The following is a 12,326-nucleotide window of genomic DNA, read 5'->3' on the forward strand; positions in this document are numbered from 1 at the left end:
AGGCCTCTTAGCGCTAAGCATGTCCAATTGCAGTTTCTACAGAAAGAGTGTTTCAGAACGGCTCAATCAAAAGTAAGGTTCAACTCTTTTAGTTGAATGCACAGAAGAGAAAGAATTTTCACAGAATGCTACTGTGTAGTTTATATTTGAATATATTCCTTTTTCCACTATTACCCTCTTAGCGCTCCGAATGTCCACTTGCATTTTCTACAGAAAGAGTGTTCAGAACTGCGCAATCAAAAGTATGGTTTAACTCTGTTAGCTTAATGAACATATCAGAAATAAGTTTCACACAATGCTTCTGTGTAGTTTTTATTTGAAGATATTATTTTTCCCAATAGAAGCCTCTTAGCGCTCAGAATGTCCAATTGCAGTTTCTACAGAAAGAGTGTTTCAGAACGGCTCAATCAAAAGTAAGTTTCAACTCTGTTAGTTGAATGCACAGAACAGAAAGTATTTTCACAGAATGCTACTGTGTAGTTTATATTTGAATATATTCCTTTTTCCACTATTACCCTCTTAGCGCTCCGAAAGTCCACTTGCATTTTCTACAGAAAGAGTGTTCAGAACTGCGCAATCAAAAGTATGGTTTAACTCTGTTAGCTTAATGAACATATCAGAAATAAGTTTCACACAATGCTTCTGTGTAGTTTTTATTTGAAGATATTATTTTTCCCAATATAGGCCTCTTAGCGCTCAGAATGTATAATTGCAGTTTCTACAGAAAGAGTGTTTCAGAAAGGCTCAATCAAAAGTAAGGTTCAACTCTGTTAGTTGAATGCACAGAACAGAAAGAAGTTTCATACAATGCTACTGTGTAGTTTATATTTGAACATATTCTTTTTTACACTATTACCCACTTAGCGCTACGAATGTCCAGTTGCATTTTCTACAGACAGAGTGTTTCAAAACTGCTCAATCAAAAGTATGGTTTAACTCTGTTAGCTGAATGCTCAGATCGGAAAGAAGTTTCACAGAATGCTTCCGTGTAGTTTATATTTGAATATATTCCTTTTTCCACTACTATGCTCTTAGCGCTCCAAATGTCCAGTTGCAATTTCAACAGAAAGAGTGTTCAGATCTGCTCAATCAAAAGTATGGTTTAACTCTGTTAGCTGAATGCACAGATCAGAAAGAAGTTTCACCGAATGATTCTGTGTAGTTTATATTTGAAGACATTCCTTTTTCCACTATTACCCTCTTAGCGCTCCGAATCTCCACTTGCATTTTCTACAAAAAGAGTGTTTCATAACTGCTCAATCAAAAATATGTTTTATCTCTGTTAACTGAATTTACAGATCAGAAATAAGTTTCACAGAATGCATCTGTGTAGTTTTTATTTGAAGATATTCTTTTTCCCAATGTAGGCCTCTTAGCGCTTAGCATGTCCAATTGCAGTTTCTACAGAAAGAGTGTTTCAGAACGGCTCAATCAAAAGTAAGGTTCAAACCTGTTAGTTGAATGCACAGAACAGAAAGAATTTTCACAGAATGCTACTGTGTAGTTTATATTTGAATATATTCCTTTTTCCACTATTACCCTCTTAGCGCTCCGAAAGTCCACTTGCATTTTCTACAGAAAGAGTGTTCAGAACTGCGCAATCAAAAGTATGGTTTAACTCTGTTAGCTTAATGAACATATCAGAAATAAGTTTCACACAATGCTTCTGTGTAGTTTTTATTTGAAGATATTATTTTTCCCAATAGAGTCCTCTTAGCGCTCAGAATGTCCAATTGCAGTTTCTACAGAAAGAGTGTTTCAGAAAGGCTCAATCAAAAGTAAGGTTCAACTCTGTTAGTTGAATGCACAGAACAGAAAGAAGTTTCATACAATGCTTCTGTGTAGTTTATATTTGAACATATTCTTTTTTCCACTATTACCCACTTAGCGCTACGAATGTCCAGTTGCATTTTCTACAGACAGAGTGTTTCAAAACTGCTCAATCAAAAGTATGGTTTAACTCTGTTAGCTGAATGCTCAGATCAGAAAGAAGTTTCACAGAATGCTTCTGTGTAGTTTATATTTGAATATATTCCTTTTTCCACTACTACTCTCTTAGCGCTCCAAATGTCCAGTTGCATTTTCTACAGAAAGAGTGTTCAGATCTGCTCAATCAAAAGTATGGTTTAACTCTGTTAGCTGAATGCACAGATCAGAAAGAAGTTTCACAGAATGATTATGTGTAGTTTATTTTTGGAGACATTCCTTTTTCCACTATTACCCTCTTAGCGCTCCGAATCTCCACTTGCATTTTCTACAGAAAGACTGTTACAGAACGGCTCAATCAAAACTAAGGTTCAACTCTTTTAGTTGAACAAACAGAACAGAAAGAAGTTTCACACAATTCTTCTGTGTAGTTTTTATTTGTAGACATTCTTTTTCCCAATATAGGCCTCTTAGCGCTCAAAATGTCCAATTGCAGTTTCTACAGAAAGAGTGTTTCAGAACGGCTCAATCAAAAGTAAGGTTCAACTCTGTTAGTTGAATGCACTGAACAGAATGAAGTTTCATACAATGCTTCTGTGTAGTTTATATTTGAACATATTCTTTTTTCCACTATTACCCACTTAGCGCTACGAATGTCCAGTTGCATTTTCTACAGACAGAGTGTTTCAAAACTGCTCAATCAAATGTATGGTTTAACTCTGTTAGCTGAATGCTCAGATCAGAAAGAAGTTTCACAGAATGCTTCTGTGTAGTTTATATTTGAATATATTCCTTTTTCCACTACTACGCTCTTAGCGCTCCAAATGTCCAGTTGCATTTTCAACAGAAAGACTGTTCAGATCTGCTCAATCAAAAGTATGGTTTAACTCTGTTAGCTGAATGCACAGATCAGAAAGAAGTTTCACCGAATGATTCTGTGTAGTTTATATTTGAAGACATTCCTTTTTCCACTATCACCCTCTTAGCGCTCCGAATCTCCACTTGCATTTTCTACAAAAAGAGTGTTTCATAACTGCTCAATCAAAAATATGTTTTATCTCTGTTAACTGAATTTACAGATCAGAAATAAGTTTCACAGAATGCATCTGTGTAGTTTTTATTTGAAGATATTCTTTTTCCCAATGTAGGCCTCTTAGCGCTAAGCATGTCCAATTGCAGTTTCTACAGAAAGAGTGTTTCAGAACGGCTCAATCAAAAGTAAGGTTCAACTCTTTTAGTTGAATGCACAGAAGAGAAAGAATTTTCACAGAATGCTACTGTGTAGTTTATATTTGAATATATTCCTTTTTCCACTATTACCCTCTTAGCGCTCCGAATGTCCACTTGCATTTTCTACAGAAAGAGTGTTCAGAACTGCGCAATCAAAAGTATGGTTTAACTCTGTTAGCTTAATGAACATATCAGAAATAAGTTTCACACAATGCTTCTGTGTAGTTTTTATTTGAAGATATTATTTTTCCCAATAGAAGCCTCTTAGCGCTCAGAATGTCCAATTGCAGTTTCTACAGAAAGAGTGTTTCAGAACGGCTCAATCAAAAGTAAGGTTCAACTCTGTTAGTTGAATGCACAGAACAGAAAGTATTTTCACAGAATGCTACTGTGTAGTTTATATTTGAATATATTCCTTTTTCCACTATTACCCTCTTAGCGCTCCGAAAGTCCACTTGCATTTTCTACAGAAAGAGTGTTCAGAACTGCGCAATCAAAAGTATGGTTTAACTCTGTTAGCTTAATGAACATATCAGAAATAAGTTTCACACAATGCTTCTGTGTAGTTTTTATTTGAAGATATTATTTTTCCCAATATAGGCCTCTTAGCGCTCAGAATGTATAATTGCAGTTTCTACAGAAAGAGTGTTTCAGAAAGGCTCAATCAAAAGTAAGGTTCAACTCTGTTAGTTGAATGCACAGAACAGAAAGAAGTTTCATACAATGCTACTGTGTAGTTTATATTTGAACATATTCTTTTTTACACTATTACCCACTTAGCGCTACGAATGTCCAGTTGCATTTTCTACAGACAGAGTGTTTCAAAACTGCTCAATCAAAAGTATGGTTTAACTCTGTTAGCTGAATGCTCAGATCGGAAAGAAGTTTCACAGAATGCTTCCGTGTAGTTTATATTTGAATATATTCCTTTTTCCACTACTATGCTCTTAGCGCTCCAAATGTCCAGTTGCAATTTCAACAGAAAGAGTGTTCAGATCTGCTCAATCAAAAGTATGGTTTAACTCTGTTAGCTGAATGCACAGATCAGAAAGAAGTTTCACCGAATGATTCTGTGTAGTTTATATTTGAAGACATTCCTTTTTCCACTATTACCCTCTTAGCGCTCCGAATCTCCACTTGCATTTTCTACAAAAAGAGTGTTTCATAACTGCTCAATCAAAAATATGTTTTATCTCTGTTAACTGAATTTACAGATCAGAAATAAGTTTCACAGAATGCATCTGTGTAGTTTTTATTTGAAGATATTCTTTTTCCCAATGTAGGCCTCTTAGCGCTTAGCATGTCCAATTGCAGTTTCTACAGAAAGAGTGTTTCAGAACGGCTCAATCAAAATAAGGTTCAACTCTGTTAGTTGAATGCACAGAACAGAAAGAATTTTCACAGAATGCTACTGTGTAGTTTATATTTGAATATATTCCTTTTTCCACTATTACCCTCTTAGCGCTCTGAATGTCCACTTGCATTTTCTACAGAAAGAGTGTTCAGAACTGCGCAATCAAAAGTATGGTTTAACTCTGTTAGCTTAATGAACATATCAGAAATAAGTTTCACACAATGCTTCTGTGTAGTTTTTATTTGAAGATATTATTTTTCCCCATATAGGCCTCTTAGCGCTCAGAATGTCCAATTGCAGTTTCTACAGAAAGAGTGTTTCAGAAAGGCTCAATCAAAAGTAAGGTTCAACTCTGTTAGTTGAATGCACAGAACAGAAAGAAGTTTCATACAATGCTTCGGTGTAGTTTATATTTGAACATATACTTTTTCCACTATTACCCACTTAGCCCTACGAATGTCCAGTTGCATTTTCTACAGACAGAGTGTTTCAAAACTGCTCAATCAAAAGTATGGTTTAACTCTGTTAGCTGAATGCTCAGATCAGAAAGAAGTTTCACAGAATGCTTCTGTGTAGTTTATATTTGAATATATTCCTTTTTCCACTACTACTCTCTTAGCGCTCCAAATGTCCAGTTGCATTTTCTACAGAAAGAGTGTTCAGATCTGCTCAATCAAAAGTATGGTTTAACTCTGTTAGCTGAATGCACAGATCAGAAAGAAGTTTCTCAGAATGATTCTGTGTAGTTTATATTTGGAGACATCCCTTTTTCCACTATTACCCTCTTAGCGCTCCGAATCTCCACTTGCATTTTCTACAGAAAGAGTGTTTCAGAACGGCTCAATCAAAACTAAGGTTCAACTCTTTTAGTTGAACAAACAGAACAGAAAGAAGTTTCACACAATTCTTCTGTGTAGTTTTTATTTGTAGACATTCTTTTTCCCAATATAGGCCTCTTAGCGCTCAGAATGTCCAATTGCAGTTTCTACAGAAAGAGTGTTTCAGAACGGCTCAATCAAAAGTAAGGTTCAACTCTGTTAGTTGAATGCACAGAACAGAAAGAAGTTTCATACAATGCTTCTGTGTAGTTTATATTTGAACATATTCTTTTTTCCACTATTACCCACTTAGCGCTACGAATGTCCAGTTGCATTTTCTACAGACAGAGTGTTTCAAAACTGCTCAATCAAAAGTATGGTTTAACTCTGTTAGCTGAATGCTCAGATCAGAAAGAAGTTTCACAGAATGCTTCTGTGTAGTTTATATTTGAATATATTCCTTTTTCCACTACTACGCTCTTAGCGCTCCAAATGTCCAGTTGCATTTTCAACAGCAAGAGTGTTCAGATCTGCTCAATCAAAAGTATGGTTTAACTCTGTTAGCTGAATGCACAGATCAGAAAGAAGTTTCACCGAATGATTCTGTGTAGTTTATATTTGAAGACATTCCTTTTTCCACTATTACCCTCTTAGCGCTCCGAATCTCCACTTGCATTTTCTACAAAAAGAGTGTTTCATAACTGCTCAATCAAAAATATGTTTTATCTCTGTTAACTGAATTTACAGATCAGAAATAAGTTTCACAGAGTGCATCTGTGTAGTTTTTATTTGAAGATATTCTTTTTCCCAATGTAGGCCTCTTAGCGCTTAGCATGTCCAATTGCAGTTTCTACAGAAAGAGTGTTTCAGAACGGCTCAATCAAAAGTAAGGTTCAACTCTGTTAGTTGAATGCACAGAACAGAAAGAATTTTCACAGAATGCTACTGTGTAGTTTATATTTGAATATATTCCTTTTTCCACTATTACCCTCTTAGCGCTCCGAATGTCCACTTGCATTTTCTACAGAAAGAGTGTTCAGAACTGCGCAATCAAAAGTATGGTTTAACTCTGTTAGCTTAATGAACATATCAGAAATAAGTTTCACACAATGCTTCTGTGTAGTTTTTATTTGAAGATATTATTTTTCCCAATAGAGTCCTCTTAGCGCTCAGAATGTCCAATTGCAGTTTCTACAGAAAGAGTGTTTCAGAAAGGCTCAATCAAAAGTAAGGTTCAACTCTGTTAGTTGAATGCACAGAACAGAAAGAAGTTTCATACAATGCTTCTGTGTAGTTTATATTTGAACATATTCTTTTTTCCACTATTACCCACTTAGCGCTACGAATGTCCAGTTGCATTTGCTACAGACAGAGTGTTTCAAAACTGCTCAATCAAAAGTATGGTTTAACTCTGTTAGCTGAATGCTCAGATCAGAAAGAAGTTTCACAGAATGCTTCTGTGTAGTTTATATTTGAATATATTCCTTTTTCCACTACTACTCTCTTAGCGCTCCAAATGTCCAGTTGCATTTTCTACAGAAAGAGTGTTCAGATCTGCTCAATCAAAAGTATGGTTTAACTCTGTTAGCTGAATGCACAGATCAGAAAGAAGTTTCACAGAATGATTCTGTGTAGTTTATTTTTGGAGACATTCCTTTTTCCACTATTACCCTCTTAGCGCTCCGAATCTCCACTTGCATTTTCTACAGAAAGACTGTTACAGAACGGCTCAATCAAAAATATGTTTTATCTCTGTTAACTGAATTTACAGATCAGAAATAAGTTTCACAGAATGAATCTGTGTAGTTTTTATTTGAAGATATTCTTTTTCCCAATGTAGGCCTCTTAGCGCTAAGCATGTCCAATTGCAGTTTCTACAGAAAGAGTGTTTCAGAACGGCTCAATCAAAAGTAAGGTTCAACTCTTTTAGTTGAATGCACAGAAGAGAAAGAATTTTCACAGAATGCTACTGTGTAGTTTATATTTGAATATATTCCTTTTTCCACTATTACCCTCTTAGCGCTCCGAATGTCCACTTGCATTTTCTACAGAAAGAGTGTTCAGAACTGCGCAATCAAAAGTATGGTTTAACTCTGTTAGCTTAATGAACATATCAGAAATAAGTTTCACACAATGCTTCTGTGTAGTTTTATTTGAAGATATTATTTTTCCCAATAGAAGCCTCTTAGCGCTCAGAATGTCCAATTGCAGTTTCTACAGAAAGAGTGTTTCAGAACGGCTCAATCAAAAGTAAGGTTCAACTCTGTTAGTTGAATGCACAGAACAGAAAGTATTTTCACAGAATGCTACTGTGTAGTTTATATTTGAATATATTCCTTTTTCCACTATTACCCTCTTAGCGCTCCGAAAGTCCACTTGCATTTTCTACAGAAAGAGTGTTCAGAACTGCGCAATCAAAAGTATGGTTTAACTCTGTTAGCTTAATGAACATATCAGAAATAAGTTTCACACAATGCTTCTGTGTAGTTTTTATTTGAAGATATTATTTTTCCCAATATAGGCCTCTTAGCGCTCAGAATGTATAATTGCAGTTTCTACAGAAAGAGTGTTTCAGAAAGGCTCAATCAAAAGTAAGGTTCAACTCTGTTAGTTGAATGCACAGAACAGAAAGAAGTTTCATACAATGCTACTGTGTAGTTTATATTTGAACATATTCTTTTTTACACTATTACCCACTTAGCGCTACGAATGTCCAGTTGCATTTTCTACAGACAGAGTGTTTCAAAACTGCTCAATCAAAAGTATGGTTTAACTCTGTTAGCTGAATGCTCAGATCGGAAAGAAGTTTCACAGAATGCTTCCGTGTAGTTTATATTTGAATATATTCCTTTTTCCACTACTATGCTCTTAGCGCTCCAAATGTCCAGTTGCAATTTCAACAGAAAGAGTGTTCAGATCTGCTCAATCAAAAGTATGGTTTAACTCTGTTAGCTGAATGCACAGATCAGAAAGAAGTTTCACCGAATGATTCTGTGTAGTTTATATTTGAAGACATTCCTTTTTCCACTATTACCCTCTTAGCGCTCCGAATCTCCACTTGCATTTTCTACAAAAAGAGTGTTTCATAACTGCTCAATCAAAAATATGTTTTATCTCTGTTAACTGAATTTACAGATCAGAAATAAGTTTCACAGAATGCATCTGTGTAGTTTTTATTTGAAGATATTCTTTTTCCCAATGTAGGCCTCTTAGCGCTTAGCATGTCCAATTGCAGTTTGTACAGAAAGAGTGTTTCAGAACGGCTCAATCAAAATAAGGTTCAACTCTGTTAGTTGAATGCACAGAACAGAAAGAATTTTCACAGAATGCTACTGTGTAGTTTATATTTGAATATATTCCTTTTTCCACTATTACCCTCTTAGCGCTCTGAATGTCCACTTGCATTTTCTACAGAAAGAGTGTTCAGAACTGCGCAATCAAAAGTATGGTTTAACTCTGTTAGCTTAATGAACATATCAGAAATAAGTTTCACACAATGCTTCTGTGTAGTTTTTATTTGAAGATATTATTTTTCCCAATAGAGGCCTCTTAGCGCTCAGAATGTCCAATTGCAGTTTCTACAGAAAGAGTGTTTCAGAAAGGCTCAATCAAAAGTAAGGTTCAACTCTGTTAGTTGAATGCACAGAACAGAAAGAAGTTTCATACAATGCTTCGGTGTAGTTTATATTTGAACATATACTTTTTCCACTATTACCCACTTAGCCCTACGAATGTCCAGTTGCATTTTCTACAGACAGAGTGTTTCAAAACTGCTCAATCAAAAGTATGGTTTAACTCTGTTAGCTGAATGCTGAGATCAGAAAGAAGTTTCACAGAATGCTTCTGTGTAGTTTATATTTGAATATATTCCTTTTTCCACTACTACTCTCTTAGCGCTCCAAATGTCCAGTTGCATTTTCTACAGAAAGAGTGTTCAGATCTGCTCAATCAAAAGTATGGTTTAACTCTGTTAGCTGAATGCACAGATCAGAAAGAAGTTTCTCAGAATGATTCTGTGTAGTTTATATTTGGAGACATCCCTTTTTCCACTATTACCCTCTTAGCGCTCCGAATCTCCACTTGCATTTTCTACAGAAAGAGTGTTTCAGAACGCCTCAATCAAAACTAAGGTTCAACTCTTTTAGTTGAACAAACAGAACAGAAAGAAGTTTCACACAATTTTTCTGTGTAGTTTTTATTTGTAGACATTCTTTTTCCCAATATAGGCCTCTTAGCGCTCAGAATGTCCAATTGCAGTTTCTACAGAAAGAGTGTTTCAGAACGGCTCAATCAAAAGTAAGGTTCAACTCTGTTAGTTGAATGCACAGAACAGAAAGAAGTTTCATACAATGCTTCTGTGTAGTTTATATTTGAACATATTCTTTTTTCCACTATTACCCACTTAGCGCTACGAATGTCCAGTTGCATTTCCTACAGACAGAGTGTTTCAAAACTGCTCAATCAAAAGTATGGTTTAACTCTGTTAGCTGAATGCTCAGATCAGAAAGAAGTTTCACAGAATGCTTCTGTGTAGTTTATATTTGAATATATTCCTTTTTCCACTACTACGCTCTTAGCGCTCCAAATGTCCAGTTGCATTTTCAACAGCAAGAGTGTTCAGATCTGCTCAATCAAAAGTATGGTTTAACTCTGTTAGCTGAATGCACAGATCAGAAAGAAGTTTCACCGCATGATTCTGTGTAGTTTATATTTGAAGACATTCCTTTTTCCACTATTACCCTCTTAGCGCTCCGAATCTCCACTTGCATTTTCTACAAAAAGAGTGTTTCATAACTGCTCAATCAAAAATATTTTTTATCTCTGTTAACTGAATTTACAGATCAGAAATAAGTTTCACAGAGTGCATCTGTGTAGTTTTTATTTGAAGATATTCTTTTTCCCAATGTAGGCCTCTTAGCGCTTAGCATGTCCAATTGCAGTTTCTACAGAAAGAGTGTTTCAGAACGGCTCAATCAAAAGTAAGGTTCAACTCTGTTAGTTGAATGCACAGAACAGAAAGAATTTTCACAGAATGCTACTGTGTAGTTTATATTTGAATATATTCCTTTTTCCACTATTACCCTCTTAGCGCTCCGAATGTCCACTTGCATTTTCTACAGAAAGAGTGTTCAGAACTGCGCAATCAAAAGTATGGTTTAACTCTGTTAGCTTAATGAACATATCAGAAATAAGTTTCACACAATGCTTCTGTGTAGTTTTTATTTGAAGATATTATTTTTCCCAATAGAGTCCTCTTAGCGCTCAGAATGTCCAATTGCAGTTTCTACAGAAAGAGTGTTTCAGAAAGGCTCAATCAAAAGTAAGGTTCAACTCTCTTAGTTGAATGCACAGAACAGAAAGTAGTTTCATACAATGATTCTGTGTAGTTTATATTTGAACATATTCTTTTTTCCACTATTACCCACTTAGCGCTACGAATGTCCAGTTGCATTTTCTACAGACAGAGTGTTTCAAAACTGCTCAATCAAAAGTATGGTTTAACTCTGTTAGCTGAATGCTCAGATCAGAAAGAAGTTTCACAGAATGCTTCTGTGTAGTTTATATTTGAATATATTCCTTTTTCCACTACTACTCTCTTAGCGCTCCAAATGTCCAGTTGCATTTTCTACAGAAAGAGTGTTCAGATCTGCTCAATCAAAAGTATGGTTTAACTCTGTTAGCTGAATGCACAGATCAGAAAGAAGTTTCACAGAATGATTCTGTGTAGTTTATTTTTGGAGACATTCCTTTTTCCACTATTACCCTCTTAGCGCTCCGAATCTCCACTTGCATTTTCTACAGAAAGACTGTTACAGAACGGCTCAATCAAAACTAAGGTTCAACTCTTTTAGTTGAACAAACAGAACAGAAAGAAGTTTCACACAATTCCTCTGTGTAGTTTTTATTTGTAGACATTCTTTTTCCCAATATAGGCCTCTTAGCGCTCAGAATGTCCAATTGCAGTTTCTACAAAAAGAGTGTTTCAGAACGGCTCAATCAAAAGTAAGGTTCAACTCTGTTAGTTGAATGCACAGAACAGAATGAAGTTTCATACAATGCTTCTGTGTAGTTTATATTTGAACATATTCTTTTTTCCACTATTACCCACTTAGCGCTACGAATGTCCAGTTGCATTTTCTACAGACAGAGTGTTTCAAAACTGCTCAATCAAAAGTATGGTTTAACTCTGTTAGCTGAATGCTCAGATCAGAAAGAAGTTTCACAGAATGCTTCTGTGTAGTTTATAGTTGAATATATTCCTTTTTCCACTACTACGCTCTTAGCGCTCCAAATGTCCAGTTGCATTTTCAACAGAAAGACTGTTCAGATCTGCTCAATCAAAAGTATGGTTTAACTCTGTTAGCTGAATGCACAGATCAGAAAGAAGTTTCACCGAATGATTCTGTGTAGTTTATATTTGAAGACATTCCTTTTTCCACTATCACCCTCTTAGCGCTCCGAATCTCCACTTGCATTTTCTACAAAAAGAGTGTTTCATAACTGCTCAATCAAAAATATGTTTTATCTCTGTTAACTGAATTTACAGATCAGAAATAAGTTTCACAGAATGCATCTGTGTAGTTTTTATTAGAAGATATTCTTTTTCCCAATGTAGGCCTCTTAGCGCTAAGCATGTCCAATTGCAGTTTCTACAGAAAGAGTGTTTCAGAAAGGCTCAATCAAAAGTAAGGTTCAACTCTGTTAGTTGAATGCACAGAACAGAAAGAAGTTTCATACAATGCTTCTGTGTAGTTTATATTTGAACATATTCTTTTTTCCACTATTACCCACTTAGCGCTACGAATGTCCAGTTGCATTTTCTACAGACAGAGTGTTTCAAAACTGCTCAATCAAAAGTATGGTTTAACTCTGTTAGCTGAATGCTCAGATCAGAAAGAAGTTTCACAGAATGCTTCTGTGTAGTTTATATTTGAATATATTCCTTTTTCCACTACTACTCTCTTAGCGCTCCAAATGTCCAGTTGCATTTTCTACAG

Source organism: Symphalangus syndactylus, chromosome 6 (assembly GCF_028878055.3).
Source record: "Symphalangus syndactylus isolate Jambi chromosome 6, NHGRI_mSymSyn1-v2.1_pri, whole genome shotgun sequence".
Taxonomy (NCBI): domain Eukaryota; kingdom Metazoa; phylum Chordata; class Mammalia; order Primates; family Hylobatidae; genus Symphalangus; species Symphalangus syndactylus.